The following is a 25,824-nucleotide window of genomic DNA, read 5'->3' as shown; positions in this document are numbered from 1 at the left end:
TTGACTATGGATCTGATTTTTGATATAGGAACTGATAAATCTCCACGGATGCGTTGCTGACTTTCCCCAAGGAGAAATTGTCTGACCAGATAGATCTGCCATTGCTATTACATTCACTCTTCCCACTGACATGCATATTTCTGTTTTACTGCTCCAGTGATCTGAGAATCTTTCTGATCTGATTGCTTGCTTCATTTGTCAGAAGGTTAGCATTTTGGAGCCTGAGGAGTGGCGAGGCGCAGGCTTTGATTTGTGATTTCATTTGGATATATCTTCTCCCCACCGCGCCACCCCCGCTCCTGATCCTTGCCTTCTGCTTTGCAGTAAGGAGTGTGTTTGCGGCAGAAGCTGACTGTTGTTTTCAGCGTATTGATTAGCAGAGCAGAGCAGGGCACTGGCCCAGCTCTCCTCTGCAGCTGTTGCTCCTATTGATGCCCCTGTGTACACAAAAGAGGAACATGCCACCTTTTCATCACTTGAGGGTCGCCACAGAAATATCTTAGGAGGAGGAAAGAGTGGGCTGCAACCCATTTTCATATATATATTTTTTGAACTTTGCACATAATATAGCGTCATCCACATGAATAGGGGAAATCCCAATCCTGGGTTGGCAGACACTGTGGTTACTTCCCCTTATAGTTCAGTTTGTACAATTTCTGATGGGGATTTGAAGTTGTGCTTCCATCTTAGGCAGAGCAATTCCACAGCAAATGGTGCCTTTCATACTCAATTACTCTTCACCTCAGCTGTCACTAGGGTGGCTACATACACGTCACCCAAAAAAGGACAAAAGAGGATATGAATATGCATAACATTTCCACATGCCAGTGTACACGTACAGGTGCAAATTTGGAAATAATAGCTGTGATTTAAATAGAAATACAAGACATTTCTCCATAGTGGGGAAGACTGTGACCAGGTGTCCTATGTGTCTGCTCAGTCTGCTGTCCAGGTGCTCATTGTGGATGGGCGACTTCTAGGGCCCTGCTCATGCTCCTGATGATGCTTTGACTTGGACTGGAGACGTCTTCAAACAGAGGACACCGTCAAATAGAGGACTGTCCTCTGCCCTCTCTCCAAATTGAGGACTGCTCTCTGTAAACTAGGGCATCTGGCCACCCTAGCAATCACTGTAAAGTTAGGTTCTTCCAGGGCTTAATGTTGTGCCAGGATCCAGTACTACTGGCTCTTAATGCAAGCAATACATAAACGTCACAACGCAGGAAAGAGCCCCTGAGCATGCACAGAATGCCTTTCCTTCATCACCAAGTAGTCCCAACCTATCCTCACACACACAGGATTAAGGAGGAGGGTTTTCAAGGCTTCCAGAGAAGCATTACCCCAGCATCTTCTCAGGGATGCTATTTCAGGGAGAGGGGGATGAGAGAGAGAACGTTCAGCTGTAGGCTAAGTTTCACAGCAAGCTTTAATGGCGTGTCCCTGTATACATTCAAGATTAAACGGCAAAACCTCAATGCATTTTAACATCCATTTGTTGTGATCATTTGCTTTGTTTTTAGTCTGCATCTTAACAACAGCAGTGTTAGCAATGATACTGACACGGGTAAAAAAAAAAGCCCTCCTATTTCAGATAAAGGGATTTGTGCATTTAGCATGCATGCCTACCACAGAGGCCTCTGTAACTATTTATATCAATAGCCGTTCAATGGTGACAATCTAATACAGAATTAAGCAGACTTGAGCCCACTGATTACAATGGACTTACGTGTGCCTTATTCTATGTGGGATGGCAACCAGTATGTAGAACATTAACAGCAATGAGCATATAAACATTAGCATCTAGCCTTTTTCTCATTGAACACAGGTAGCCTCTCACTTGTCAGGGTTGTTACCCTAAGGTCTGCCTTTAGTTGTGCCTGTACTCACATTCAGTCCATTTGTGTTAGACTAGATGGTCCTGTTCAGAAGACACCTTAAACCATGGCTTTAACCACGGTAAATAATGTAAAAAGCCTTATTTACCATGGTTAAAGCCATGTTTTAAGGTGTCTTCTGAACAGGGCTGATAGCTACCACCTTGCACAATCTGGTGGTATGATCAGGTAGGAGATCCTGAGGGTCAGGAAATGTTGGTGAGGGGCTGTGCATGCTACTCAGTCTGTTCCCCTAAGCTTGCTTGCTGGCCTCAGATGTGATGCTGGATGCTAGAACACCATTGCTAGTGTTGAAATAAGAATTAACTGCCAATCCAATCCAGTTGGCTTGTGTACCTGGAATGGAGGGGGTCGGGCGGTGCCATCTTGTTCTTTGCTTCAAGCAGCAAAGTATCTTGGGCCAGCCCTGAGTGACTCCCACAAGGCCTGTCTGAGGTAGCAAAACATTTATTTGACATTATTGATGTGGCAGATAGAGGGCTCCCTCAGACTATGCAATCTTTATATAAAGAGCCTGTTTCGGATTTTTATGCCTTCCTCTGTGAATTAATTATCCTTCACGGAAAAAGAACCCCAGCGGATCTCTCCCCCCACCAGCTTTAACTGTCCTGGAATGTTCTTAGAATATAACTCCAGCCCCAATAATATGACATTTCTTGCATCATTTTCGTTGCCCTGTGACTAGGCCAAGCCATCATACACTATTATTTCTAGGAAACTGAACTACCCCAAGGACATTCGCCATTGGTGGTGGTGGTGGTTTTCCCTATCCCCCAGCGATACTGGGGAAGGATACCCAAGAGGGAGAACAGTGGAAACTTGTTAGCTCAGTGAAAGGCTTGTGTAACTGGCAGTCATTGGAATCCTGTGGCTTCTGGATTGTGCAAACAGAAAGAAGTTTGGCCACTTTCCAAAAAATGTAACAATCCTCTCCAACCCTTTCTAAAACCTTTGAGCTGAATGACCTTGTACTGAACATGAGAAGTCCCTACATGTAAGGCATCATGCACATACCTGGTTCACCAATGATGAATACACATCATGCACCAGGGGTACAGTACTAAGATGAGGTGAAGGGGTGCCCAGACAAAGACTTGGCCTGTGCTGAGAAGAGCAGCTGCTCTTTCCAGTGCTGACCGAGTCCCCTGCAGCCCCACTGTTAGCTCCAATCTCCAATTGGAGATAACAGTGGGGATTCCTCCAGTGGGTGGGGCTTGGAGGCTAATTCCACTCCCTGGAGAAACCCAAGGATGTGCTGCAGGCCAGACTGGGGAGGCTGGATTAGGCCCACAGGGCAGAGGTTCTGCACCCTTGTCATAGACTCTTGCACCCAACTGTGGCCAAGCTGTGGGTGGCAGGTCCCTTACCTTGAGACTGCAGACACAAACTCCCATCAGCAATTCCCACTCCACTCCTACACAGGATTCACACATCTGACAAAGGGTGGGGGAGGGAGACACAGTTACAACAGTTGTACTTCATAGCATGCTTGCTCCCTTCCCTTGTTTCCCTTTGTGGGGTGCTCTCTCCTGGCACCCAATTGTAGGAGTGGGGTTTGCCGTTGGGTGTTTGTGTCTGGGGTCCCAAGGTGAGGGACCTGTCATCTGAGTTATGTTCTTCCTGTTTATAACTTGGTGTGTGTGTGTGTGTCTGTCTGTCTGTGTGCGTGCGTGCGTGCGTACGTACTATGAATCGAGGCCAGTGAGTTCTAGCCTTCTGCCCTGACTTAACAATTATGATTTTTCTGTGCGGGGATTATGTAGTGGTGGTGTGCTGTGACTGGATGCTGGGTTCCACTGTATCTCATGCTCTGCCGTGGTAATGTGGGCAAGGAGGTTGCCTGTTGTTGATGAAGGGAGGACTATTTTCTATTTTTGGAGGGAGATTCTTGTCCCAGATCTGAGACTGGTGTAAAGTTCTGCCATCAACAGGGAGCAGAATTGTGGTCTGGAGGAGCACAGAATACAGCATATGGGTGCTTCTCCATCCTGCCACTCTCATCCTGCCCATGACTCCACCCTGATTCTGGCATATCTTCTCTAGAGGAAGGACTGCACCAGTGGAATGTTTTGCCAGCATCTCCAAGCTGTTCTGCCAGCATAGTGGGGTTTTTGCCATTGCCTGTGGCCCCTCAGCCAGCAGATCTCAAATACAGATGGCTCTTTTAGTACTGTATATCCTTATTCGTATGTTTTTGGTCCTTTGAATTTCAATTTTCCAGAAAGAAAGAAAGAAAGAAAGAAAGAAAGAAAGAAAGAAAGAAAGAAAGAAAGAGGAAATGTTTCTCATTGGCATCAACCACACCAGTCTGCAGTTTGTAATGGGCATCCTCAGAACATTCAGCATTCTCAGAAAGCCACTTTTCAACGTTGTTGTTGGTGTGTGTGTGTGAGTGAGTGTGAAAACAAGTTCACAGAAGACCTCCTTAACCACACCGACCCAGTATTGTTCATTTGGACTGGCAGTGGCTCTTCAGGTGAGGTCTTTCCGAGGCCTGCTGTCTTTTAACTTCCAGTGGCAGAGCTGGAACTGAGCTGGGAACTTTCTCCATGCAAAGTGTATGCTCTGCTACTGGGCTATGGCCTTTCCCTCTGTGGCTCTTCTCTCTTGTACCTGATGGAAGGAGGACTTGGGAAAGAGCACTCCAGTCTAGGTGACAGGAACTGCTAAGATGTCAGAGGATGTGGCTCTCTTCCGAACTCTGCCAGCAACCTGATGTGCAGCAACATCACTTCCATTTCACATCCTTTTATCAGTCACAATATCAAGGCAGTATTCATCCATTCATTGATTACATTATTTGTCTCTCACTTGGCAACTAATACTCCAAGGTGGCTAACAGAGCGTGGTCTGAAGGCACATGAGACTGAGTTTTTCTACATGAGACTGTTAATCTCCTGTATCTACTTTTGGTTTTGTCGCAGAATTGAGATCAAGCACAACATGACTGGCATTTCCTTTCCTGCTTTTCTACTCCATAACCACTAGGAAGCACTGTAGTACAGCGGAATAATGCAAATGCACAAGAAGAAATCATGATTTATTTCACTTCCACAATTAAATGCCACATGTTCCCTGCTCTAAGAAAACTCGCTGTAAGCACCCTTTAGACATAGAAATGAAACTAGAAACTCATGACATCATCTAAAGAACCCATAATAACTGTGAGTAGGGAATGACAAGCGCATGATAAATGCTTCATGTGGAAAATCTTTCTGCTGCTTTGCTGAAGCTAAATAAGTGTGGTCTGGTTCGGGGAAGGGAACATGTGGCCCTCCAGAAGTTGATGGATTGCAACTTGGCTAGGGCTGATGAGAGTTGCATATATTCTCCATCCCTGGTCTGGTCAGTACCGTATAGGCAATTGCCAGAGAACTCTCTCTATATGTACTATATTAAGCCCCATGATAAAAGAGACATAGTGTATGAAGGAAATAAATAAGTGTGTGATTCCAAGCTCTCCCACAGAGATGCGAGACAATAAAGAGGTCTGCTATGTAATCCACAAAGCTTTATTCAGGAAATAAACATTTCTTCACACCTGAAGGAAGTAAGAATGCTAGCTTTCCTCTACACTTAATTAAATACTTGAAAAGTTGGCACACAGAGGAGGGCCAGGATCTCTTCTTGAACATCCCAGAGTGCAGGACACGGAATAATGTGCTCAAGTTACCGGAAGCCTGATTCCGAGTGGACATCAGGAAAAATTTCCTGATGCACAATAATAATAATGGAACCAATTACCTAGAAAGGTTGTGGGCTCTCCCATGCTAGAGGCATTCAGGATACAGTGGATAGCCATATGTCAGGTATGCTTTAAGGTGGATTCCTTCATTGAGCAGGGGGTTGGACTGAATGGCCTTATAGGTCCCTTCCAACTTTATTATTCTATAGCCCCGTTCAGACAACAAGCTAAACCATGTTGTTGTTGTTGTTGTTTATTCATTCAGTCGCTTCCGACTCTTCGTGACTTCATGGACCAGCCCATGCCAGAGCTTTCTGTCAGCTGTCACCACCCCCAGCTCCCCCAAGGTCAAGTCTGTCATCTCCAGAATATCATCCATCCATCTTGCCCTTGGTCGGGCCCTCTTCCTTTTGCCTTCCACTTTCCCTAGCATCAGCCTCTTCTCCAGGGTATCCTGTCTTCTCCTTATGTGGCCAAAGTACTTCAGTTTTGCCTTTAATACCATTCCCTCAAGTGAGCAGTCTGGCTTTATTTCCTGGAGTATGGACTGGTTTGATCTTCTTGCAGTCCAAGGCACTCTCAGACCTTAATGCATTCCATTAACCATGTTGTGGTTAAGCAGCGTGGTTTAGCATGTTGTCTGAACCAGGCCTATGATTCTATGAAGCTAACTAAGCCAAGCAGTTGTCCTTTCAACTAAAAGGAAGAGTTTCCCGTGCTGTCCAAGAGCTTCTTTAGCTTAGGGAGGGTCTTTCTCAATAAGTTTTTAGCATGTGGCTAGCGTCTCACCTGCTCTCAACTCCGCCTGCTTGACACTGTGATCTGTCAACTCCAAAACTGCTTCCTCCCGCTCTAGGGAGAACAAGCTTGATCCTAACAATAACATACTAAAAAAAAAAAGTTCAAGAATATCTAAAGTTCAATAAACAAAGAAAACAGCAGCATCAATAAGTAAAATAAGACCACCTTACTACGTATCTCCAAATGCTTGTCTAAATAAACGTACAATCCAATGCATCTTTCCTGGGGTGTGGAGCCCCATGATACTTCTGAGTAAACCAGCATACCATTGGACTATATGTCATGTTTCCCGTTCCCTCCGGCATTCACACATGCTGGCAGACTGACACGGGACACCCAATCAGTAAGACTTCTTTTATTCAGGAAAATCTCACGGTGAAAAGCTTAACGCTTACATACTCCAAAAACACTTAAAGCTGATTGATGGTCAGAACACTTTAGGCTCCAAAATAATGTACAGTCAAAATGCTACTCTCTACAATAGCAACCTGGTTTCCCAGTTGCCATCAGACAATCACAAAGGGGAATTCTTGGAAGGCTTAGCAAACCATCCCAAGGGAGCTTCCCCAAATGCTGCATACGTTGGTAATACTCAGGGATCATGGCCAATGCCTACAAGATTACAGGAAGGGTAAAATCTCAGGCACACGAGTCCTCTGCTTCTGCTTAACACCAGCAACTCACTGCCACCTGAGTCTGACAGGGAACAATAACGCACAGTCAAACCCAGCCTGCCAAATGCTGAGCTGACCAGGAAAACACACAATCCACAGCAAATGCCAGTTCAAGTCTATGAAAAGCCTCACGGTACTTTCCATGGCACAGTCCTTACAAAACCCAAAGTCCAGATAGAAGAGAATCCATGTACAGAGTGCTTTCCAAGTCCCAAATGGTGATGAATCCAAACAAGAGGGGATTTGGGGCCATAAGTTGAAAGATGATCATAGCAAAGGCTCTCTTCACCTTTGCCCCTGCTTATAATGGGATTTCAGGCCTGTTCAAAACCACTTGACAGACAGGGGCTCTGGCCTGTAACACATGCCCATGTCCAGACAGGGTGGTACTGCTCAGCCCACCAAGATGGTGCTACAATCCGAGTGACCCCTTCCACCTTTCTCAAAAGGTATCTCTTCCCCAGAGAAGACTAACACCTTCAAGCCCAAGAATGCGAGCGAATGCTACTCCTGTGAGAACTGACAGAGACAAGCTTGTACAGACATTCCAAACTAGTTTTCACTAAATCTACCAACTCTGCAAAGCCTCTGGTCTTGCATGAGACCCATACCTGACAGTGTATAACAGATATTACTGGGAAACAAACAAATAAGAGTAGACACTAAGTGAACAACTCTAGGGAGGGCATGCCACACCTTGGGCGTCACCTGCCTAGTCACTTAGAGCAGGGCATCAGATAATGATGACCTCAGCACACTGGCAGGTTCATCTAATTGCTTTTGTGTGCCTCAGTCCAGAGGCTAATGCAGAGCGTAGAGAGTATGAAAGGCAGATATTTATCAAAGGTAATTGGTTTGCTGGGAAATGGTAAACAACACATGGGTGAGCTAACTAGTTTTACGATTGTTCATGAACAATAATAAACTGCAGCAGTAAGTAGGGTGACCATATGGAAAGGAGGACAGGGCTCCTGTATCTTTAACTGTTGTGTTGAAAGGGGAATTCCAGCAGGTGTCATTTGTATGTATGCAGCCGGTGGTGAAATTCCCTCTTCATCACAACAGTTAAAGCTGCAGGAGCCCTGCCCCATTTAGCTAGAGTGACTAGATACAAAAGAGGGCAGAGCTCCTGGAGCTTTAACTGTTGTGATAAAGAGGACATTTCACCAGGTGCTGCATGCATTCAAATAACACCTGCTGAAATTCCCTTTTCAACACAGCTGTTGAAGATACAGGAGCCCTGTCCTTTCCATATGGCCACCATAGCAGTAACAATAATAAGGCATTATCCGTGCCATCTATGTCGAGCATTTGCATTGGTAAATCACTTTAATCTGCATGTTGGTGAACAAGTAGCCATCTTTGTATTCTATACTGCTTGGTGACAAAGAATACCATGTTGCTCATGCTCCCTCACCTACAACATTTGGCCTAAACCCAGCAGCTTTCCAAATGTTGCTTCACTTAAGGCAGGGGGGTGGGCCAAATTCTGTTTCAGAGCAGTTTTTGGGTGCTGCATTCCACTAGCTGGTGGGGGCATTGGCAAAGGGGCAGCCCCCCCCCCCCATACAAGTATATTTCAGTTTAAAAGTTCTCACTGCCACTAACTAAGCCTTAGGAGAGGCATTTCAGTATTTTGGAATGGGGGAAAAACCTGCACAAAAGCCAATAAGCTACCAAACGATCAGTGGCTGTGGGAAAGGGGGCAGAGTCAGGGCAAGTGGGAGGGGCCAGGGCATGGCTCTCTGGAGTGCCAGATTTCCACCCCTGACTTAAGGCTGCTTCCAACTTATAAGATCTGTTCATGAGAATGTGAACATGGGGCCAGGCCAAGCAGAGGCCTGTGGGAAGCCCAGTGGCAGGACACGAGGGCAGTAATAACCTCTGCCTGAAGTTGTTCCCAAGTGACTGATATTCAGAAGCATTCCATGTCCAATCCTGGGTGTAGTAGATAGTTATCGTGACTTTGATAGCCTTATCCTTCAAGAATTTGTCTAATCCCCTTTCAAAGCCTAATACCTGGAGGAGGAGGAGAACAAGGGTATTTGTGGGTTTCAGTTCCAGATCACAAGATAAAATTGTTGAGCAACTTATCAACCAAGACAAAATTTCATTAGTCTTAATAAGTGGGAGAGAGATTTGGTATTCAGCCTCACCTTGCAGATCAGATGCAACTGTCACCATTTTTACACAGATGGTGGCTCCATTTTACAAGCAGGGAATTAAAGGTCAAGGAACTGTAGTCCTCAATCTATATACCCTGTTGTGGCTGCAGAGTTGCGCTCCATTGCTTACATGATGCAGCTGCCAACTTGCAGCCACATCAGGCTTTTCCCCACGAAATTGTACTTTTTCCAAATGTCATTTTACCACAACTTTTTCAATTGCTCCAATGTCACCACGTTGTTTCTTCATCTATCAGTGGTGGCTTTGGTGTGGGTTAAGAAAGTGGGCGTACGTAGGGGCGTGGAGGCACAGGCATGCAGGACGGGGGTGGTGGGCTCAGCAATGGCAATGTAAAAGTCAGGTAACAAAAATAAGTGCAATTAAGCTATATAACACATAAATTTAATGAACTGCCTTTCAAAGTTGTGCAGAGTTGTTATTAAAAAAAGTTTTCACTGTTTTCCGTTCCCGCCGTCTGACAACGGTGCTGTGATTTTTCCCAGGCTGGCTAGGCCATGCTCATTCCTGCCGTGTAACTCTTTCAGTCCCACTTTGCAGCAGCAGGAGACAAAGCGGCGGTATAGGCACAGCCCAGGACTCAGGAGTGCAAGATGTTGCCCTCAACTCCCATGATTCTGGGTATGGCTGATGGGAGTTGCTGGCCAAAACATCTAGAGGGCCATAAGTTGCCTGCCTATGGTCTAAGAGGAAAGGTCCCCCCATTCTCCTGTACCGTAGAAGCAAGGGCTTCATCTCATTCATCTTCTGTACTGTTTCGTTAAAGTAAGGAAGGGCAGAGCGGATGTCCCACCAGTATGCTTATCCCTTGTCTCTCTTTGATGTCTGGTTGGACCTCTTTGGTGTAAATCAGACCAGCTCTCTAGCTACACTGGGGGTTGGATCCAGATTTACTCAGAACAGGCTCACTGAAATAAATTAGGGTGACCATATGAAAAGGAGGACAGGGCTCCTGTATCTTTAACAGTTGCATAGAAAAGGGAATTTCAGCAGGTGTCATTTGTATATATGGAGAACCTGGTGAAATTCCCTCTTCATCACAACTGTTAAAGCTGCAGGAGCTATACTAGAGTGACCAGATTTAAAAGAGGGCAGGGCACCTGCAGCTTTAACTGTTGTGATGAAGAGGAAATTTCACCAGGTTCTCCATATATACAAATGACACCTGCAGAAATTCTCTTTTCAATACAACTGTTAAAGATACAGGAGCCCTGTCCTCCTTTCCGTATGGTCACCCTAAACAAATGGGACTTAAGTTAATCACAACTAACAAGTCCGTTGATTTTAACGAGTCTGCTCTATGACTATTTCTGGATCCAACCCTATGTCTGTAAGGTAAAGAGGGAGAGGAGGCTGTTCCAATACTTTGTCTGTATTACTGAACTGGAATTACTGAACCTTAACCCTTTTGGACCAACGGGCACATTTGGGAATTTGAGAAACTGCTGTGAGCACCACCATAACATGGCTCCCACAGAGAATGTGGCTAAACACATAATGGTTGCTTTGGAGGTCTGGCTAGTCAAAAGTGAGCTAAAGAGGGGGGGGGGTGTCTAGAGAGAGAGAAATAATGAGGCTACATGGAGGGAGGGAGGAAGAAATAGCCAGGCAAAAGAAGCTAAAGCTAAAGAAGGTGGGGGAAAGTAGAAATAGGCTAGAAAGGGAGACAAAGAAAACCATTATAAGTTTTAATTCTAATTTTCTTTTTTTTAAGGGGGGCAGGGAGGGGAGAGCTCCGTGGGAACCCTTGGAGGTCCCTGCATGTGCCATGTTGGAGACCCTTGTTGGAGACCCTATGGAGGTGGAGTGTAAAGAGCTGCATCTTATGACTATTAGTAGATCTAAAAAATACAGATGTGAACTGGAGGCTGAAGGGGTCAAATTAAGGGAGGTTTAAAAAATCGGGGGGGGGGGGGGGTCTCGTTCAAGATCCGGGTGAAAGTGATGATGACGACAGTTGAAATAGGTCTCCAGAACTTGTCACCTTCACCACCAATGGCTGCCACTTTCTTGAGCTCAGTGGCTTCTGTGCAATCATCAGATCTTAGTCATCCCCTGGTGGGCTCAGCCTTGGATTCTCTTCCGTCGAAGTCTTCTCTTAGCTTTCCTTCTCCAGGACTGAGGCTAGAGACAGCCCCAGACTGCCCTGCAGGACCTCTTCCACTCTCCTGTCATGCTCCTAGCAAACAGTCCATCTCTCCAACCTCAGAACTCAGGCTTGGTCTACACAAGCAAGTATTCTGATATGGGATTCTTGTGCAACTACTCACATGACTTTCTGCACAACTGCAGATTTCTGCAGAACAGTTTACCTGCTTTATTCAACAGATAATAAATACTACTGGCTCTGAGGCTCACAAATATAGGACTGAACTAGTGAAGGAGAAGAACACAACACAAAAGTACCACCTACTGAATGATGGGAGGAGTGGGGGCTGTACTCAATCTCCCTTTAACACTTTTCACCAGACTTCTCCAATCTGGCATCCTCCAGATGATTTGGACTTCAACACCCATTAGCCCCAGCCAGCATGGCCAATGGTCAGGAATGCTTGTTGTAATCCAAAACAACTAGAGCACTCCAGGTTTCTTTACACATTATATACCACATTTGTTAAGGTTTCACTTCCAGTCTCCTGGCTTCGTGATGCTCAAGCCAACATTAACTCTGGTCTTAAACCAGTTGAGTTTTTTCTTTTTTTAAAACATTGAATTAGTAATACAAATTCAGGAGATTCTGATCATGGATCTCCCACATGACATCTAGTTTGCCCCTCAACTGACCTTGGACATTTTATTTTATTTATTCATTTATTTATTTTATTTATTACATTTCTATACAGCCCAATAGCCGGAGCTCTCTGGGTGGTTTTCTCAGCCCACCATCCAGGGCCACGTATAGTTGCTGTGTAAGTAATGAGTGCTTTCAGATGTATGTAACAAATATGTATTTTGAAGGATTCTGTAGCATTGTGGTGAGATGGATGTTCTGCTTCAAATAGGTAAGTGGATGTCATGTCCAAAGCTGTCCTGGTCTTGATACTGAGACCATAGGACATGGAAAGCTCCAAGTGACAAATTTACTCCAACAAAGTCTAAACCTGTGTTCACACAAAACCACAAGCCAGAGTATGGGTTGAGTGTGGGTTGCAGTTGAACCATGGGTTGTCATTGAATCGTGGGTTATGTTGTGTGAACTCAGCCAAATCATGTTTTGTTACCCATGAATAAGCCATGAAGAGAATCCATGGTTTGTTATTGGGTTGTGAACTGTGGATTGCTTGTGGCTAACAAACTATGGTTTGTTAAAGTGGCTGGGTTCACACGACACAACAATCCACAACTGAACAATAACCCACACTCTGAACCCATACTCTGGCATGTCATGTTCTAAGCGTGGGATGAAGACTTTTGTGTTTCCAAGGCCAAGTCACCCCCCCTCCTCCCTCCCAATCCCCTCTCGTGTCATGTTTTTTTAGATTGTAAGGCTGTGGGCAGGGACTGTCTTAAGAAATATTTTTGTAAGTCACTTTGAGAGCCTTTTTGGCTAAAGGGCAGGAGAAATGCTAAAATAAATAAATCCCTCCCAGGCTCTGCCCCTTTCCTGAGTGTAAGGCCTTAAAGGGGCACATGAGGATTTGCATTCCTGGCATGGAGGGAGTTGATTGCTTGTGGGGGATGCAGGCTCCAAAGGTGTGGGATCCAGGTCCTGGATCAAGAGCCCCTGATCCGACGGGCTTGGGCTGCAGCTCTCTCAGGCTTGCTGTGGCTCTCTCAGGCTTGCACACACGATGCTGAGGCTGATTTCTAGTACTACTGCCTCTGGTGCCACTAGTCTGATGGATCTGATCAACCCTTGATCGTCTGAATCAGAGTGAAAGTCCATCCTGTTGCTCAGGATGGGGGGCTTGGCAAAAGCTGCTGATCACAGCAAGGCTAATCAGCAAATAGGCTGAGGGAGGATCAAAGCAGTTCAAGGACAGCTTATACCTGCATTGTTTTTCCCCTGCCTGCCCCCATTGGCATTCCTTGCCCTGAGTTTTATGCAGACCAACTACATTACAGGGAACTCCATCTTGTTTTCCCCAAGAGGAAAGGTTGCTTCCTGATAAAAGGAGCACCATTGGGCTATTTTGCTCCGCAGTTCAGCGTTTCATTTTCATGCAGTCAAGCCATATAATTGTTCAGCACGTTGTTGTAGTGTTGGTTCCAGATGAAAGACACAACGCATGGAAGGGGATATCTTAATTATGTGAGAAATTCCCACTGCTGAGCACATGCTAACAAAACAATCATGCATCAGAATTCAAGAAAGTTGGTGGTCTGATAAAAGCCAGTATGATCTCATAGACGCTTTCTACACAAGGCTCTTATTGCTCACTCGTGATTACTCACTCATAGTAGTTTGCAGGTCTTCTACATGATGTTGTCATCCTTCAGGGCCTCTCCCGTGCTTTGCAGCCATTATAGAGGTGGGGTTTTTCCTAACAAGGAATGTCTGATATTATTTATAAATGGCGGAATGAGAGATTGTTATAATTGCGCATTTTTGCTATACTACAGTGCCATCTAGTGGTTGTATAATGAAACATATTGAAAGGCAGAAAAAGAACAGTCATGGAAAAAAGCACATGTAAAGGAGCCAACCTTAACCCTGCAAAGAATCCAGAAGCAGAAGCCTCGGTAAAGATGTGTGATAAAAGCTTCATGAAGAAATACCCTTTATGACATGGATACATCCCCAGCACACACTCCTGCATCACAACAGACGCAAGACAATGCCACAGTATTCCTACTCAGCCCTGTAGACACAGATAGCAATGGCCCTAGTCCGGTAGGTTTCTACGCATCTCTCCAGGCAGGGTTTCAAATCTCCTTATGCGTCTCATGAGCACTATTTTGGAGTACAACGTACAATGGGGAGGAAGAAGAGACCACACAACATGGAAGGACAGACCACACACCTGGGCAGGACCCACTCTGTAAGCACTCCAGAGCAGTTCCATAGCCACTCAGCTACAGTATGAAACAAGAATTAGATTATTATTTATTTATTTAGCATCATCAGTGTACATGGTGCTGTACAGAGTAAAACAATAAAATAGCAAAACTCTGCCGCATAGGCTTACATTCTAATAATTAGACACATTATGATGCATTTCTATCTACACCAGGACCACAGGGCTTGCAGAAGGAGCCCTGGCCAGGTGTAAGAGCTCCCCACACCTCCATCAATCCCATTCTGAGGCCAGTTGAAGTCAGATAACACTAGATTAGGGTGTGGGAAAGGGATCCTTGTTGATCCATCCTGGCAACAAAGAAACAACACAAACTACACAGTCAAAGCCTCTCTTGAGCAGCATCTGGGATGGAAGAGATCCTGAAAGGAAACACACATTTGTGTGCTGGCCAGCTGGTCACCCCAGCAGGGCTCCCATACGTTGAAGAGTGGCTCTACAGGCAGCAAGGTAGCAGGTGCGGTGCCGCTCATGGCAATGGTGGGCAGTTGCAGCATAGTCAAAGCCGTTCTTGATCAGTATCTCGTATGGAGTAGATCCTGAAAGGGAAAGATACATGTGTAGCATGGCCAGCCAGTCTCCCAGCAAGGCTCCTCTGCCTTTGACAGTAGTTCAAGAGACTGGAGGGGTGCAGTGTCCCTTGTGGCACCAGCTCCATGTTAGGAAGACCTTCACCTGTGGTATAGGGTGACCATATGGCAAGAAAGACAGAGCTCCTGTATCTTTAACAGTTGTATTTTATATTGCTTTTTATATTGTATTGTGTATTTGTGCTTTTAACCTGTTGATTGTTTTACTATGATTTTAATTTTTGTGAACCGCCCAGAGAGCTTCGGCTATTGGGCGGTATAGAAATGTAATAAATAAATAAACAAAATAAATAAATTGTATAGAAAAGTGATTTTCAGCAACTGTCATTTGTATGCATGCAGTACCTGGTGAAGCAACAGTTAAAACTGCCCTCTTTTGTATGTGGTCACTCTAGTATAGCTAGTTGCAAAGCATGGAAGATGCCCTGAAGAATAACAACATGAGGTAAAGGACCCACAAACTTCTGTGAGTGAGGAATCATGAGTGCACAGTAAAAGCCTCATCTACAAAAGGTAGATGTGTGTGGCATTTTAAGGAGACTGCAAGGGGTACTTTGGGGAGGATGAGGCAGGGAAGTCCACTTCATTAGCCCAGTTGCAAGTGCATAAATCTGGATCCATCCCTCACAGTTTGTTCACACTACTAAAATAAAATACAAATGGGGAATTTGCATGTTCCCCACTGATATATAGGAGATGTGCACTCACACATCTGCATGTTTTAACATCTGAAGCCACCTTGATTATGGGGTAAGGTAGGGTTTCTCTAGACTTTATGTGGAGGCATTAGCTATTTCACTTCAGCAGTAATGCAAATTTATAAAGCCCCTCATTAGCTCACACTTACTTCCAGTTTTAATGAAGGATGTATAGGTAGCACACACACCCCTGCGCTGGAGCACACATCGTTCAGCCTTAAAAGAAAAAGAATATGATTCTTCTGCCTGACCCCACTTCCATTCATAGGAATCCCACACATACCTATTTAAGAATAAATTCTATTTAGATTTTAAACCATTTAAATTTAATGCTGACTCAAAGTGTCAACCACCTTTTTCTCTTGCACATGTTGACCCTGTTCAGATGACACACTAAGCCATGGTGGTTAAGCATTTTAAGCTAAGCATTATGGCTTAGCGATGTGTCATGTGAATTATGTCTTAGCATGTTGTGTAAACCATTCCTAACCTTGGTGGCTACATAACCATGGTTTAAATGTACTCACTAACCATTTGCTGCAAACATGCTTAGTGTGTTGTCTGAACAAGCCCAGTGAAAGATACTTGTGGCAAGGGGGTTACCAGAATTATTTGCCAAGAGCCAAAGTCATATGCTACCAGTCAAATATATTTAGGCAGTTTGCAAGAGATTCCAAAATGGTAGCTTGTGCTTATGGCAAACAAATAACTAGTTGTAAGCACTGTTCATTCAGAGCAAGGGGAGAAATGATGGACTAAATGAATCTTGCTAATTGGTCCATTTTGCAAGAGAATGGGTGTACCCAGAGCGTATTAGGTATAGCTAAGTTTCACTGAAATCAATGGGAGCAACCATTTAATTGCATGATTAGATCTCATTGATATCCATGTAAGATTGGATTTCACATCTTTTCTGAATAGTCAGTGCCAAAATTCCAAAACCTACAACCGTCTGATGTTTTGCAAAACCCATTATCTAGCTCTGTTTCTTAACTCTTAACATCTCAGATTTGCTAGACATAAATGAATCATTGTTTTCTCAGCAACTCCCAACACTGTTTTTTTCTGATTGTGATGCCTGATTAAGGAGAAGTGGGTGGTAGAGATCAAAGGATTATGTCTACACCTTTTTGTATGATAACCACAACATCACCAAGACTCAGTCCAAACCCATGCAGGGAGCCGTGTGTGTGTGTGTGTGTGTGTGTGTGTGAGAGAGAGAGAGAGAGAGAGAATGAGTGTTTAAGAAGAAGGGGGAACACCATAGTTGAATTGAACATGCCAAATTAGTTCAATGGCCTGTTTTTCTGAACTTGTGTTCATGTTTCAGGCTCTTCTTCACCACCACCACCACAAGCATCCTTGTGGCATCTGGCTGGCTGCTATCCAAGACAGAATGTTACATGAATCATCATGCAAAACCAGTGTAAAGGCCCAAGTAAACTATTTTTATCATACAAAGAAGAAGAAAAATAATATAAAGGAAATTTGTTGAGGTTTTCCTGATATACCATAAACAACTGTATTAAATATAGAATAAGCCTGATTTGTATTTCAGTAATCAACTTTTAGGATCAACAGCAACGAAGCAAACTTCTCTGATCCTTCATTTTCTACATGAGGCTGTTAATCTGCTGTATCTACCTTTGGTTTCGTCGCAGATCTGAGATCCGACCACTACCGAAGGAGCATTTCCTTTCCTTCTGCTCCACTACATAACCTTTAGGTGGCACTGTGGTATAACAGAATAGCACAAATACACAAAAGGAAATCATGATTTCTTTCGCTTTCACAAATACATACTGCATTTTCCCTGATCTAAAAACAAACACTGAAAGTGCTCATTAGACACAGAACTGAAACTGGAGAGTCATGTTGTCATCTAAAGAACCTGTAACCAATTGTGAGTAGGGAATTTCAAGTGAACGCTAAATGCCTTATGTAGAAAAGCTTGGAATCAACTGAGAATGCTCCCATTTTGCAGGAATTTCTTATACTCAAGGTTGCCATTTGAGATTTCAACAGAGGTCAGTTGGTGGGGCTTAATATTATCTTCCTAGTTTGAATATTGTATTTTAAGAGCATTTGTTGCAGTTATATTTTTATACTTCGTAATAACTTCTAGTAATGTCATCAGAAGATTAGCTCCTTTGACATGATGCATGACTAGTACATTGGCATATTTTAGAAAAAATGTAGTACAGCTTTCCCCAACCTGGTGACTTACAGAGGTGTGGGATTACAGAACCCATAATTCCCCTGTCTGGAGATGATGGGGTAGTGCAACACATCCAGAGGGTGCCAGGTTGGAGGAGGCTGGTTTATATTAATAACTGGTGTGTTAAATTAGTAAGTTGCCCAGAAAGATAGATGCTGCTGAAAAATAATCACAACATGTGATCTTATTCTAAAGACCACATGTTGTGATTTTTTTGTGGTGGTGGGAATATTTCCTGCCCTACCTAAGTAGAATCCCTGCCTATAATCCTGCCCCCTACACATCAACCCACATATCCTTAGCCTTCAAGGGGAGAACAAGCCTTAGAAAATCTGATTATGAATCAAAACAGAGGAGTTCAGAAAGGACTTTTGCGAGAGATTGATTGTTGCTGGACTGAGTGGGGGTGCAGGTGTCAGTAGGGGCAGGAAGGCACATTGGGCCTTAGAATTACCAAGCAGTTTGTGATGAAGAGCTGAGCTAATGTCTCAGCCTTCTATTTCATCAGAACCCAGCCAGCTGTATTCACTGGGAAAAATAAAGAAGAAAACCAGGCAACAGGACAGCGAGTGAAGAATGGGTGACTGCTCCTTCTACTAACAATAAAACAACCATGCTGAGGTAAATTCTGGGAGTCATATTTAAATGTGTATGAGGGAAAATCCAGAATGCCCCTCATATTATAGTCAAACCCTTGATTTAGCAAAGGTGTTTCATCATGAGGTTCAGCCTGCTACTCCAGTGTAGGCCTATTGGCAGAGGTGTTTCTAGGCACCTAAGAGGTTTGGGCCTAGGCCCACAGAACACAAACCTGCATATGTTATCTTACATTTATATGTACAAGTTTCAAAATAATTACTAGGTTTTATTTAAATTTCACAGGAGGCAAAGCAAGCCAATTAATTTCTCTTCCAAATCATCTCAAGTTTGGGACCACAGGTGGGCCAGATCTAGCCTGAGGTATAACCTCCCTGCTTTGGTCCTCCATTTCATCTTTTACATCAGCCTTCCTCAAACAGTTGTCCTCCAGATGTGTGCCATGCTGGCTGGGAAATTATGAGAATTGCGGTCCAGCACATCTGGCGGGCATTAGGTTGGGGGACGGCTGTTTTAAATTAAATCTTTCAATTTGCATCTGGGCTTTGAAAGGAGATTGGTGACAACCCCAGGGAACACTACAGACACACACATCCATCTAAGCTCCTTGGAGCTATAGTGCTCACTGTTGCTGAAAAGAAGATAAGAGGAGCATAAGCTGCCCTTCCCTTGGTGACTGAAGGGGCTAGCCCAGGGATGGGCAAAGCCCTCCAGATATTTGGGGCTACAACTCCCATCAGCCCTAGTAAACTTAACCAGTGGATTAGAGTTGAATGGGAAACATCCTTCAGATGTTTTGGCCTACATGGACTAGCTGGTCGCTACCTCTCCCAAGGAGATAATTGGCTTGGTGCTCTGAATTTCCACCCAGCAACAGAGGACCAAGGGAGGCAGTGGCAGTTAATGGTTAAAGCCAATGACAGCAACACACAATCCTAACTAACCAGGCTGGCTCAAGAGTTATCATAGGTTCCTCTTGAAAGAACTGTGAAAAACTGTTGTGTGTTTGTGTTTAACTACCCAAGGTAAAGTATGTTGAAAATCCTTTTTTAAAAAAATTATCAAATGCAGTCTTTTTAAAAATTCCCTGGAGGGATTTTTGGAAATTAAATAGTTTTAAGAATAAAATAACATTAAGAGAAAGCACTCTCCGTACTCAGTGTCAGAACAACAGCAATGATGCCAAGCTCAGCAGCATGGACAAATTAATAAAATAATCCCTGCCTGGGCTGCTGGGTATGCTCAATCCATTCAGTGGTCAATCAAACCTAAATGCAAAGTCAAAGAGGGGGAACTGGAAAAACTTGGCCTGGTCTCTTCAGAATACCTGTAAGGCAGCCTCCCCCAATCTGATGTCCTCCAATGTGTTGTTGCACTACAATTCTCAGCATCCCTAGTCAGGCTGGGAATGCTGGGAATTGTAGTTCAACACATCTAGAGGACACGAGGTTGGGGGAGGCTGCCATAAGGGGAACAAGGAAGATGTCAGATGTAATAATAATAACCTTTCTGTTCAGAGAAATGTCAGTTTAAAAGCCTATAGATGTATAATGAGAAAAGTCAGGCGTGTATTAAACTGTGCCTTGAACAATGTATGAACTGAGGAAGGAACTCCCCCTCCCCACCCCATTCCCTTATCTCACATTCCTTATGCTTTTGGGATTAATAGAATTGTAGGATTATGTGTGCAAATCTCAGGTAATATGTTACTGATTGCAGTATCTGTGACAGGAGGGACTGTCCCTACAGTATGTCACGCATCAAAAGAAAGAGGGAGTAGCAAAACTGTGAGGGGGGGGATTTGGTAAAAAGGGAAGGAAGGGAGCACAACCATGGTGGTGACGAAAAACGCTGTAAAAATGTGACAATGCTTATGGATGGTTACTAATTGGAAAAATTAGTACTTTATATGATTTGCCCACATAGAGAACTAGATTACTAAAAGCAAGTCCCAGCACATACAGGTATACATTCTATGAGAATGACTCCTACATCATCATCAGTCATAGTACTACTGTAACACTGTTTACCTGTCTCTTAACCTTTCCTTCTAAGAACTGGCCAACAGGACCAGCAGTTATGCTTGTTTTCCATGGAGAAACCACACCTCTGCTTTTGATACAAGGATACTTTCTTATTGGAGGTCACTTGGCACATCACTCTAGCTCAGATGTTTTGAGCATCTTAAATCTGCTTCATTTAGTAGTCAGCCAATAAAGCTCTCCCTTGCCTGTGGTGGTGGGGGAGATGTTTCCCAGCTCCTCTTTCTGAGCAGTGTGGTGTAGCTGTGCACTGGTGAAATGAACCTGCTCTCCCTTCCCCTCCTGCAACATAAATGCCACATTGATTAAGAATGAGTGGCTTGTTTTACATTACTGCATCTCTGCACCAGCTTTCTCCACTGAGACAGGGGCATTTCCCTTTTAAGAGCTTGCAAAACTGGAAGGGAATGAGGCAGAGAATGAAAATCTAGGCCATTGCCCCTTTTAAACTGCAATTCTGCTTGCCTGTCTCCCTTTAATCTGCACCCAAAGCCCCAGGATCAGAGGCTGACGTCATCCTGCCCCTGAGCCTCCTTCTCTGATTGGCTAGGGGTGACGTCAGGTGCTTTTTTTCAAGGCATGACCTCATCCTCAGTTCATTTTTAGTTCTAAAGTGCAACCTTCTGTCTTCCTGGATCCCTTCCGCCCTGTTAATGCTTATCTGTACTACCCCCCCCCCCCCACCGCACCCCTTATGCAGGGACATGCCCGCTCCTTAGTTACTGGGCTGGCAGTATGAGTGCATTTCAGTGTGGCTGCGTGTGCGTGTTTGCAGAGGGCTAGAACTTGCATCATCAGCGCCTGCCCCCAGCAATTTCAGAAGCATTTCCCATCTGATCCTCTCGTAATTGTGGCTAATCATCTTGACGAATGTACAGAAATTTGCAATCAGCTGGAGTATTGCAGGGGCTTTGATCCCGGGCTGCAGAGCAAGTGCCAGGCGGGTAAGTGTTCCAAAATATTAAGGATTGACTCGAGTGGGTGGTGATGATGGTGGCGGACTGGGCTTCCTAACGTTGCTGAAGAAACCTGCAGAGTGCTGCAGTACGATATATATGTTATAAGGGTCTGGAACGTTGTGCGGAAAATTACAACGTGCACGGGATTTTAGCATGCTCATTGCATCTTCCACATCAGGATAAAAACGCCGCATGCCGTAATCAGCATAAATAGCGTACATATGGGTTCATATGTGTAATACCACTGCAGGTTTTTCCATCTGTGACTGTGCATAAATTAGGTGCATCCTAGTTTATCTGGAAGGGGAAGTTCGTTAGGGCCGGGGAGAGGCTTCTTTCTGATGGTAAGAGCTGGTATTAGATGGTTTTGCTTTTGTATTTTTGTGTAATTCCTGCAGAACAGAGTAGGTACTCTTCCATGCACGCATAAATCCGCAGCAGCGATAGCCTTGGTGCAGTGAAGAGAGGGCTGCAGCCAGCGAATCGCATATTTATGACGTGTATTTAAGTAACAGGAGGATTAAAAACGGGGGTGGGAAAGTCTGATTATACTGAGGGTAAATGAAATAGCAGGACACCCTGCAAAATGAAGGGAATGTGCACTTGAGAATGGAGTGCGTGTGTGTGCTGTTTCCCCCCCCACACCGTTGTTGTCAAAATGTTGTCGTTATACCTTGTGGTTTTTAAGACCAACATCAAAAGAGACAAATGTTCAAGGTTCCCTTTGGATGCGGAATGTGGAGTGGTGTGGGTTTTTTTTTTTTAAAAATCTTCTTCGGGAAACTAGGGGTGGTGATCTAAAGCTTTCCCAGTTTTATTTGTGAGGTTGGTGTTAACAGCCTTGTGGCTTCCTGATGCTGAAAGAGTTTGGTTTGCCGCCCCAGGCCCATGGTGAGATGCAGCGTACGTTGCATTTCACCTTGACTAGTGGCTTCAAGAAAACAGCTAAACATAAACAAAGAGATAGTGAATTAAAACATGCTAAGACCATTTCAACCACAAAGCATTTGAACATGAGTTCTGCCAACAACCATGTTTGTACTGTGATTCAGCATTTGAAGGTTTAACCATCCCACAACACATGCAGTTGAAGGATATAAGCCATCTCTCACTTACATCAGTAGCAAACCCCTTCATATAAAGGGCTGTCCACTCTCAACTCAAGAAAGCATAGAGCTTTACTGGTGCTGGTCAGGGGGAAATATGCATTCTTGAGGGATACTAAGATTTGATATAGCTGTGGCTAGGAAAGATGTCATGCAGACATTCTTCAGGGGCCTTATTGTAAGAGTGAGTAGGGACTTGTGTCATGTAGCTTGGGTTTTATGGGCTGAAAATCAGTATGCTATCAATTGCAAAGATCCCAATCCAGGTGTCATGGCTGTAGGCTAGCCTTCCCCGATGTTGTGCCCTCCAGATTTTTTTTACTACAACTCCCGTCATCCCTGACTTTTGGCCATGCAGTTCAAAACATCTGGAGGTCACCAGGTTGGAGAAGGCTGTTCTAGGAGAGTATATTACACGAAGTGGTCTTCAAACTAGTGGTTTGCGACCCAAAAGTGTGTTGCAAGATCAGCCCAGATGGGTCATGGCAGAGCTGTTGCCACCATGTTTTTAACAATGTATATTATGTTTTAATTCAGTTTTATGTATTTTATCACTTATTGTTGTTCCCCGCCTCGATCAAAGTGGAGAGGTGGGTAAGAAATATTATTATTGTTGTTGTGAAAGTGGGTCCAGTGTTGCAGGTTGGGAGTCCAAGTTGAGTCTTGGGTCTGGACCAGTTATTACACTAACAACTTGCCTCTCAACCTGTCTTAAATCTAAAGGCTTTTCTTTATATCCCTTTTATAGGAGTGTTTCCAATGTACAACAGTTTGTTTTAGCTTAGCTCTGAGCCTCCATTCTCTAGTATTGCTGGCTTTAGAAAGACTTTTACTTGTGGTTAACTGAAATTCCCCATTTGCCCCAATATTGTAGCATGTGACTCTTAAGATTTTGCAACAGTTTAATTTGGTACTGATTTTGCAAAACCCCAGCTGACCTATGGTGGCCAAAATGCAGATATTGCAGGTGAGGAGGGGGAAGCCCCACATAAACTGAGACATTGCAATCCAGAGCTTGGCTGCAGAGTACCCTTCTTTGGCAATGTCAGCACTATTATTTTTTTGGCTTTGTATAACCTCCGAGAAACTCAGAGTATCACAACAACTTGTGAGGGCGGTTAGACTGAGAAGTTGTGAGGCTGAGCAAGGCTTTGGACTTTGATTTCCCATGTCCAAAGACAATACAAATGGCATTAAACATGCAGCTGAGCCTTTCATGCAGTTTGTATGCATATGTGAATAGTGGGATAGGAAATGAAAGGAGGCTGTTCTTAAATGAGCATGGATTTTCGGGTGTGAAGGTTTTGCAACTATTATTTCACATGCAGGAAATACACATAAATACATAAAGTAGTTTCAGTGTCATGGGTGAAAATGCCCTTTGTCTGTAATGAAATCTAAGGAGTCTATGCATAAATGGTCCAGGGAAGTGTGCTGAGCAGAGAACAGTGCGAATTTTGATTGGTCAGCTAATTTGTTTTGCATGTGAATAATAGCTGAGTTAGTGTGTGTGTGTGGTGTGAGAGAGAGAGAATATGACCCAGATGGCATGACACACTGGGCTCATCGGGGGTTGTTGGACCCACAATGTGCCATGGTGCGTGCGGGTCATATTTTGAATATGCAACACCCATTGAGGGCTTGCCATGGCATGTGAACCCAGCCACCAAGGGTTATGCAAGAATTAAACAGCCTCTATATAATTCTCAGATTGTGGTAGGGTTATGTGTCAGTTATTTAACCCTCGCATAAGCTTTGATGGACAGGTTTGCATGACCTGGCAACTCCTGAGTGGGTTTTGCATATTTAAAATGTCACCTGCAAGTGTTGTGGCTCATCATAAGTTAAATAATCCACAGTGAGCTGCGGCATGTTGTGTGAACCAGACCATCATGAGAGGTGGTGGGAGGAAAGGATGTTAGTTTCACCAGACTAGGTGTTAGTTGTATTCTGCTAACCTCGTGAAGCTGCATGTAACACTAATATACATATGGCTGCATTTCCACAGAGACGGTTCCCTGTTCTAGTTTTGCTCCTTTCACAAAGTTGGAAGGGTCGAAAAGCCCTCTTCACAGGAAGGTTGGACCATCTATCTCCCAGGTTGTCAGATTGCAATCCAGATATCAGGCCTGCATCTCTTGGTCAACCCCACAGCTTCAAAAAGAGGCAGCTACTGCTTCTCCCACTCATTTCTTATTCCCCTTGCCCCTTTGTCTACTTTCCCATTTGCTGAGGGAAAAACATTATAACTGATGGCTTGAGCTGGAACTTGGGAATGGTTGGTCAAAGAACCCAAGGGAGCGAGCTGTGGCTTGGGAAAAGCCCCGACTGCCTCTTCTTTCATGGCTGTGGAGCTGTTAGAGGCAGCATGATCTCTGAGTTCGAGCTTAGCAGCCTTACTGGTGGACCAATCAAGACCGCAGTGTGGCATGCCATGTGACAAGACCATGTGCCTGCCAAAATGGAACACTATCAAGAAGAAGAAAATCTAGAAACCCTAGGGTCACTAGTCAATGTGACATGGGTGTGAAGAAATGCCTTCCTGGCCTTAAATATGGTGCCCATCTAGCTATATAGGTGCACTGAATCTGTTCCTACAAGCCATATAGAGGCAGTGACATTCTCTGTGTTGAGTGCTGCTCGCCCAGATGTCTAGCAGCAGTTGGTGGAGGTGAATAGTGATGGGCATAGGGGTGGGGAGAGAAGGCTTACAGGGACGGTTGCACCAACACTCTTGGCTGGTAGCCCTTCCTGGAGGTACAGTTTTCAGCCCTTCCAGTTCAGTGATACAGTCAAAGCTGTCACAGGGAACAGCCCTGTCCAGAAGTCACCTTAATAAACATGTATTTAACTCCCAGCATTGAGCTACATGCTACTTTACTTTATTTATTACATTTATATCTCATCTTTTTTCCTCCAAGGAACCCAAGGCAGCGTACATAGTCTCCTCCTCCCCATTTTATCCTCACAACAACCACTCTGTGAGGTAGGTTGGACTGAGAGTCTGTGACTGGCAGTGGGTTTCCATTGCAGAGTGGGGACTAGAACCGGGATCTCCCAACTCTCAGGCCAACACCTTAGCCGCTACACCACACTTAGCCAATACGCCACACTGTATTTAACTCCCAGCAATGAGGTACATACTATTTTACAGAAAACAGAAGGTGGTCCATGGAGTTTGCATCCCATCCAGCAAGATGGGACTAGAGAAAAGTGAAGATGATAGACTTTTACTTGAGAATGGAATAGCAAGAGTACTTTCCTGGTGTCGGACTCTGGTACTTTCCTGGTGTTGGACAACAACTCTCAAGAAATACTTTTGTAAGCCGCTGTGAGAGCCTTTTTTGGCTGAATGGC

At 44.3% G+C, this 25,824-nt stretch overlaps 2 protein-coding genes across 2 annotated transcripts in view; both read left to right on the top strand.

Moving 5' to 3' along the window:
• IGF2 (insulin like growth factor 2) overlaps nucleotides 1-25,824 on the top strand; it is a 960,921-nt gene that overhangs the window by 869,033 nt on the left and 66,064 nt on the right. The window lies entirely within an intron of this gene.
• Nucleotides 21,014-25,824, top strand: part of DUSP8 (dual specificity phosphatase 8) — a 102,384-nt gene continuing 97,573 nt past the window's right edge. Inside the window, exon 1 of the mRNA XM_063117128.1 lies at nucleotides 21,014-21,346. The gene's annotated coding sequence lies outside the window, so the exon portion shown is untranslated. The remainder of the gene's footprint in view (nucleotides 21,347-25,824) is intronic.

This window comes from Elgaria multicarinata, chromosome 2, assembly GCF_023053635.1.
Source record: "Elgaria multicarinata webbii isolate HBS135686 ecotype San Diego chromosome 2, rElgMul1.1.pri, whole genome shotgun sequence".
NCBI lineage: Eukaryota > Metazoa > Chordata > Lepidosauria > Squamata > Anguidae > Elgaria > Elgaria multicarinata.
This window is presented reverse-complemented; position numbering and strand designations above follow the sequence as displayed.